The following is an 8283-nucleotide window of genomic DNA, read 5'->3' as shown; positions in this document are numbered from 1 at the left end:
CTGCGTCGTCTTTAAGGAGCTTAAGTATCTCGGCGACTTTGTATCTGTTGCTAGGCTGGTCGTATTTACTTGAAGCGACAGCTCTTCAGCATGGAGATATCTGAAGGCGCGAATGTATTGCATCACTGCAATGAAGTTCTCAACATCAGCGCCAAGCTTAGTAGCATCGGCGCTAAGATGAAGGACGAGGACGTTGCGATCTGCTTGTTGCGCAGTCTCCCCAAGAGCTACGAGAACGTCGTGCTACACCTGGAGATGAGTACTGCTGAGCTGAAGACGCAAGACGTTGTGAAGGTGCTCACGAACGAGCATATCAAGCGACAAGGCGAGAGACCTCTGCGGTGAAGACTGAAGACGCGGCAAAGGCGTTCAGTACCGAGCGGGAGTCTCGCCAGTGTACTTACTGCGGAAAATTGGGGCACGTGATTGAGAAGTGCTGGACCAAGCAGAAGGATAAGAATCGAGGAAGCCGACGCGGCGGCAACAGTTGTGGACGCGGGGCCAACAATGTCCAGTTGCGAAACGACAGCTACGACCACGGCTATGATCGCGTGGCATTTGCGGTTTCGTTGGAATGTGGAGTTTTGACGGGCAAGAGTATGTCCAGGCTGTGGGCAGTCGACAGCGGTGCGACACATCATATCTGCAATGACAAGATTAAGTTTGTTATGCTGAACGAACGAGAGGAAGGCGAGCTGAAGGTCGCTAATGGCACTAACGTTGCAATCAAGGGTGTGGGGACTATCATCGAGCGCGTGGTTCTGCCCAACGGCGATGAGCGCGAGATCGAGATCAACAACGCGCTGTACGTGCCGAAGATGAAGAGGAACTTGCTATCAGTGCCGCAGATCAACAAAAGCGGCAAATTTCAAGTGGTGTTCGACGGTGAAACCATGCACGTTGCGCCCAAAAATTCGAAGGAAGTGGTGGCTACAGCAGATCTCGTAGACGGTTTTTACTGGCTGCGCACACCACTATGCTCGATAAACGCAGTGACTTCGTTGACTTGCACGCGCGCATGGGCCATGCTCCTATCGACGTGCTACGCAAGATGGTCAACAGCGGCATGATCAAGGATTCCAAGGCACCTTTGAAGTCAAGTGAGCAAAGTGTCTGTTGCGGATGTCAGCACGAGAAAATGGTCCAGAAACCGTTCCCCAGTAACCGCGACAAACGCAGTTACGACACGTTCGAGTTGCTTCATTTCGACATCTGCGGCCCCATGGAAGAAGAATCGTTGGGTGGGAGCAAGTACTTGCTGCTCATCGTTAACGAAGCTAGTGGATGCATGAAGGGTTTCGGCTTACGAGCCAAGTCGGACGCTGAAGAATGCCTCAAGAGCTATATCACGAAGGTATAGACGCAATTCGGCAAGCGGGTCAAGCTCGTACGTTATGACGGAGCTCGTGAGTTCGCGACAAACTCACTCAAGGTATTCTACGAAGATCGAGGCATCGAACAGCAGACCACGGTTCTGTACGCGCACCAGACGAACGGCACTGCAGAACGAGCTATCAGGACTATCGCCACGATTGGTCGCAGCATGTTGCATCATGCCAAGTCGGAATAGTGTTTCTGGGGCGAAGCGGCGATGGCCGCTATCTACGCTAAGAACCGTCTACCGTCACCCAAGATCGAAAGCAAGACTCCATATGAGATCGTGTACAAGTCCAAGCCAAGTGTGAAGCACATGCGTGTGTTTGGTTGTCGAACGTACGTCCTAACTCCGAGGGAAAAGAGACTCAAGTGGGACCTCAAGGCTCGAGAAGGGTTGTTCATGGGTTATGAAGAAGTGTCAAAGGCGTATCGAGTTTATGACATCGAGGCGGGGTAGGTGGTGATTAGACGCGATGTCCATTTCGACGAATCGAACTTTGGGTTTTCAACGGCTAGTCCAAGCGACGACGACGCAGATTCTGATCTCGACTTCCTCTCTCAGTATCAACGATACCTAAACTGCGTGTCCATCGGAATTCAAGCAGGCGGGGAAACGCAAGTCCCGCACAAGTAACGTTCACGGCATGACTACGAGATCGCGCGCTGCACAGCAGGCTCCCGGTTTGGAGGAAGCTAGTGCTCGAGAAATCTCGTTTGAGCATCAAACAAAGCGTCGATCAGGTGTGCGAAATGACTGTGATGTGGCCGATGAAGAAGAAAAAGACGTCGAGGACCAAGACGACGATGACGCAACTCCGCCTGTATTTTGGCGAGCATGTGCCAACGCAGTGGAAGCTGGTGATTTAGCTGAACCGGCAATGTTCCAAGAAGCAGTAAACGGGCCTGATCAAGTGCATTGGCGCAAGGCCATCCGTGCCGAACTTACGTCGATGCGACTTCGCAATGTGCTCCGAACTGCCAAGTTACCGAGCGGTCAACGGGCCATCGGTACGAAGTGGGTGTTTAAGATCAAACGCAAAGCGGATGGCTCAATTGAGAAGCACAAGGCGCACCTTGTAGCGAAAGGCTTCAAGCAGAAGTATGGCATTGACTACACCAAAACGTTTTCGCCCGTGGTGAAGTATGTGACGCTGCGCATGTTCATTGCTTTGGTCGTGTACCTCGGCTGGCCCCTGGACCAGCTGGACGTAGTAACAGCATTCCTGTATGGCATAATGAAAGAGGTGGTGTTCTGCATGGTGCCAGAAGGTGTCGAACTTGATGATGACTTCGACTGTCTGGAGCTGGTGAAGGCGATCTACGGTCTCAAGCAAGCATCGCGCGTATGGAACGAGACCTTCGACGACTACGTGTGCTCCATCGGCTTTCAAGTTTCAGCATACGACCCGTGTCTCTACATCAAGATTGTGATGGTCACTGTGTGCTTCTGCTGGTCTACGTAGACGACGTTTTGGTGACTGGTAGCTCGGCCGAGCTCATTGCAGCCACCAAAAGCGATCTCAAGAAGCGCTTCGAGATGACCGACAGTGGCAAGTGTGCGCTTGTACTGGGAATCGAATTGGTGTACAACGCTGACGGGAGCGTGACGATGTGCCAGCGCCGATATGTCGACGACATCCTGAAGCGTTTTGGTATGGATGAGTGCAAGGCGGTGGTGAGTCCAGCAGATTTGAGCTCTCGACTAGTCCCAAGCAGTGCATCGACCAAGGTGAACGCTCCGTTCCGCGAGGCCTCATGCACTTGATGACCGCGACACGACCGGACATTGCCTTTGCCGTGGGATACGTTTCTCGCTTCATAGAGAACCCACAAGTCGAGCACTGGGCTGCTGTAAAGCGCATCTTTCGCTATCTACAAGGAACTAAGTTGCATGGAATGTGCTTCAAGCCTGGTGACAAAGTGGATTTCTGCGGGTACTCTGACGCAGACTGGGCTGGTGACCACTCCGATCGCAAGTCAACTTCGGGCTACACGTTTCTTTTGATGAACGCACCGGTGAGTTGGGGGAGCAAGAAGCAGTCAAGTGTGTCGTTGTCAACAAGCGAGGCAGAATACATCGCGCTAAGTTTAGCCATTCAAGAAGCCAAGTGGGTTCACCGCCTACTTTGCGAGATTTTGACGGCAGCAGGGGAATCGGGACCAGAGCTCAAGATCCTCGAAGACAACCAGTCATGCATCAAGATGACCATGGTCGGGCCAAGCACATCGACATCAATTACCATCACATTCGTGATGAGGTCAAGCGCGGTGAGGTCAAGCTGGAGTACTGCGAGACCTCTGTGATGCTGGCGGACATCATGTCGAAGACGCTTCCGGGGCCACGTCACAAGGACCTTACGGCGGCGCTCGGGGTCAACGCGTGCTCGCATTGTGGGGGCGTATTGAGGGGTACCGGTTTCAGGCGGTATGTACCCATAAACAGGTAACCAAACCGGTCCAACACGATCCCGCGATAATTACGGTACGTTGATTAGACGAGTAGGATGATTGAACGAGTTCAGAATGTTGGTGATTGAATGCACCAATTGATTGGATGAATTAGGTAGTGAGGACTGTGTAAGCTCCGATAAATCAATCACTTCGGAATCTTCCTTCTTTCCCTCAAGTGTCTTCGCTCCGGTCTACTCCCCGAGTGGTGATACTTCCCTTCGCTCCGTACAAGCCCAACGTTGCCTAAAACCCGTGACTTCTATCACTTTCGTCTAGAAACTGTAGTCGACGCGTACCAGATAATGCGAAGTCGTAATACAGTGTCAGGCCTAAACACATTCTTTTCGAGGATATCCCATTAATAGTACTTGGTCGAGTGTTCTATTAGGACAGTGGTGATATCCCATTAAGCCAAATAGAATTCGACAGAATTGTCCTACAACCGTCCTATTAGGAAACCTAAATTTCGACAGGATTGTCCTAAACTTGTCGTAACGTCCTAAACTTGTCACTTTTTTCTATTTGTCTGCAAGTAATCTATAGTTCGGTTTAGGACAAATAGGACAGTTTAGGACATTTGTAGGACGCATTGTCTTCTACCACCCATAGATATGTCGGCGGCTCCACAAAGTCGCTTTCCTTGTAGAAGCATTGTATTGGTGAAGATCCATATTCGCTCCTAGGAATTTGCCAGTACAATGTCTACTTCCTACACAAAACGGTACTGATTTGATTACACGACTACCGAATTCCTCGAAGAGCTGGCCTCCTGTGCTACATCACCAAAGGGGGCCAACTCATCAATAAATACCCATCAGACACACATGCATCTCCTTGGTTAAAAGTGCACGGATCTTAGGGCGACGCTAGCCGCCCGCTATTGCAAGTTTTGATGGTTCGCGCTCGCGTGTCGGTGAAGAAGAAGCTCCTGATTTCCTCGAATCTAAGCCAGCCAACGTTGCAATAAAAGCCATAGCTCGCTGACACAGCGTGAAACTAGCCCCGATAAGGCGATGACCGAGACAGAACGCACAACTAGAAGCTACCGCTGTGCAAAACCCTCATACTAAATCGCTGAATCTGTAGGTCCTCGACGACTGTAGCCATTTTTGTTTTCGTATACAGCGCTCAATCGTAGTAGCCGGTGTGGTAAATACCCTACACGACATGCTTGCGATCCCGAACGAATGATATACGCCTCGAGCACATACTCCATTTCCCCTCCCTCCGTCATGCTAACCTCCCCTCTGAATACGAGGACATCATCAACCTTTAAGTACCGGCCGCAAACAGCGTGCGTAGTCCTCCATCTCCTTCGTCATACCCGACAGCATCTACACCTGCTCGCCCCTGTGTAGCATTGCAGGTCATCAGAATATGAAATCTAAGTATGCCATAAAGATCCTAGCCATGGTTCTCCCGTCGGTGTCGGGTGCAAGTCGGTGATCGGACGTTAATCAGCTGGGGATGAGGAAGTCCCTTCAAAGGCTGCCCATCATTTAGTATGGGAAACCCGGGTGTGTGTGTGGGGGGGGGCAGCTCATCGGTTAAATTTGAGGGGCCAACTCATCGAGGAATTCGGTAGTAATGTATTGTGGTTGGCATTTAGTTGGTCCATTTTCCACTTTTACCTAGTTACACGCAACACTATGATGAGAATGAAGACCAGTATGCTGTTTTTCGTGTGATATAGGCTTCGTGTCTGAATTGGCCAGAATTGTTAAAATAATGGCATTGTTAATTAATTGATGCCGGGAAGATATTCTGATCTAAAAACTGCATTTTCGAAATCCCGGAGGCTAGCCGGCCTGTGTTGCGGGGCGAGATGATCTGCACCTGCTGCAGCTTAAATCTGGAGCCCAGCACAAATTAGGTGCCAATCCTGTGTATGCTCCTTATAAAGAAGCTACAGCTTGTAGCACCCCCCCCCCCCGCATCCTGCTTCAGCGCATGGGTCCCTTCAAGATTCTGACCCAACTTTTCTGTTCTGTTTCACTCCACCCCACTTGTATTAGCCGTTCAAACACGGAAATACGGTTGTTTCGTTTTCGGAGTACTACACCTTTGCCAATCCAAACTGGTGGTTGTATAAACCAAAACGGAGGGAAGTAATCGAAGTAACATCTAAATTTGAGGAATAATTTTACAACTTAGTTTTTAGACCAATGTAGATTTAGTGTAGTGCAAACTGGCAAGAACGCGAGTGACACATCAAGCAATACGAACTACGGGCGCGCTGCGGACTGGGGTACACGCAAAGATGTAAGGGGGCGTGAAAGCTGCGTATGGGCGCCAGAACACGAGAGTGTGGGTGCACACAGTGACCTCTCAGCTTATACAGCCTGCATAATCATCGATAGAGGGACCAAGACGGCCAGCAACCCGATTAGACAGAGTACATCAAGGATGAGAGCTTTGGGCTGCGCTTGCAGACCGTGGGGAATGGAAGGAGAAAGGGTTGCAGCTCTGAATTTCCTTCTCAAAAACGGCACTCAGCGATTGACGTGCCATCAAGCGCTCGTGTTGGGGCTGCTTGCCTGGACGGTCAGCGTTAAGAAGAGTTCTACACTTCTAACGGCGTCCGGTGCGGGGCGCTCGTGGCTATAGCCAATGCACTAATGTAATGTACGTGGTGCATGTGCAGTACTTTAAGTACTGTAAAAGGCAAGATACTGTTATCGAGGCGACCATCGAACAAGATATATTCATCATTTTGCTTTACACTAAATCCGTATTGGTCTGAAATAATTTTGGGGATTTCTATTTTTTTAAAAAAATCAATTTTGTAAATAAGGGACACTCCGTTTAGTTGACTTACTAGTACCGGTATTAGTTTTATTAGTTCATGTATGCTTACCGGTATATTAAAAGTCTACTGTCTGTTAACGGTGCGCGTAGATGCGACAAATCTCTATTTACAGTGCACATTTGTACTGTAAACACTTCGGTTACCGAAGTGTTTACAGCGTACCGAACCGATTCGGTTCGGTACGCTTGAAGTTCGTGGAAAACACTTGGTTTGGTTTACACTACATGTACCACCAGTCTGGATTGGCAAAGGTGTAATAGTAGTCCTTACAAAGTATTTTTTATGGTAGTGGCTCTCATGGTTGGCAGCTTAGCAGATTGCAGACTACCCAATCATATTCACGGAACGTACTGTAACCTGCAGATGGGTAGAAAACGAGCATTGCAGGGTAGTCCCACTCTCAGTTTGCAGGATCAGTGCAGTTTTGTAGGTAAAAACTACAGGAATTCTACATCTATTGGCTGGTGAAACAAGCAGACCATTATAGCCACTACATAGTATTTAGAAGCTCGTTTTTTTTTAATTCGTTTCTTTTAGTTTTTTTAAAGTAAATTCAAATTCATTTCATAAACACGACTTTAATTTATAGAAACATACAATGTTGGTACTGTACCCATGCCCTTTTTACATAAAATACAGCTAAGTTCAAACAACCCTAAATTACAGTCTTTATAAATTTCACAATACGTGAATTTACTAGACTGTTTATATGGCTGAATATATTGGCTGGACTTTTTATCTACTTTTTTTTTAAAAGGTCTCACAAGAACAAGTTCGCCGTCCTGTAGGGCCGGAAACATTGTAGATCTTCATGTATCCTGCGAACAATACGAGCTTTTAATTTAAGCGAATTATTTATTGCCACAGGGAGTTGAGACGTCCGCACTGCTTGTCAAGGTTTAACCCTTTGGCGGGTGTATTTTTTTGTTTCAGTGCTGCAGCTGACACGGTTTTCGATCGCAAACTAAGGGAAATCAAAACACTTTTTTAAAAAAAAATTCCAGATATGTTTTTGTGGTTTAAATGCCTGCCCATCTCGCTTAGCATCATCGCACGTTCCACCTGAATACTTGCAAAATATAGTGATTTAATCAACGGTTTGGCTTAGAGTTAACCTTTCTCCGACTTTGTCGGCCAGAAGATTGAGATTCGCTTGCGTAGGGCTTGCGCCATATTTGCTGATAAGCGCCTCCAGCTCCAAGTCCTGCATATCCTTCGGAAAGACGCGAAGAATTGACTGTGTGAGGATCTTCGCGTCATTTTGCATGAGTAAAGGGGACGCGTGCCCACCATTCGGAAAAATCAATCCACAAACGCCGCCCATCCTTGACAATCACATTCGGCACGCGAGGATCTCCGTGGGTCACGCCAGCAGAGTGGAGCTGCCATAGCATGTCAAAAAAGGACTCGCGCCTCCTGATTTGTGGTAGGATAAGATATAGGTTTCCCGACAGGAGACAGCAACATCGCGGCGCCATCAGAAATCTCTGTAGCCTCCCCCACGGGTCGAATCGCCCAGCCAGTGTACTTGGCACGCCCTAACGCGTCGTATTCTAGAAAAAGACGTCCAATCGAGATCTTCTCCACGATCTTCAAGGCCAACACATCCCCATCTTGACCTACTCGTTTTACCTTAAAAACGCGTC

Source organism: Phytophthora infestans, genomic scaffold, assembly GCF_000142945.1.
Source record: "Phytophthora infestans T30-4 supercont1.380 genomic scaffold, whole genome shotgun sequence".
Lineage (NCBI taxonomy): Eukaryota > Oomycota > Peronosporomycetes > Peronosporales > Peronosporaceae > Phytophthora > Phytophthora infestans.
The sequence above is the reverse complement of the archived record's forward strand: the minus strand, read 5'-3'. Positions refer to the sequence as shown.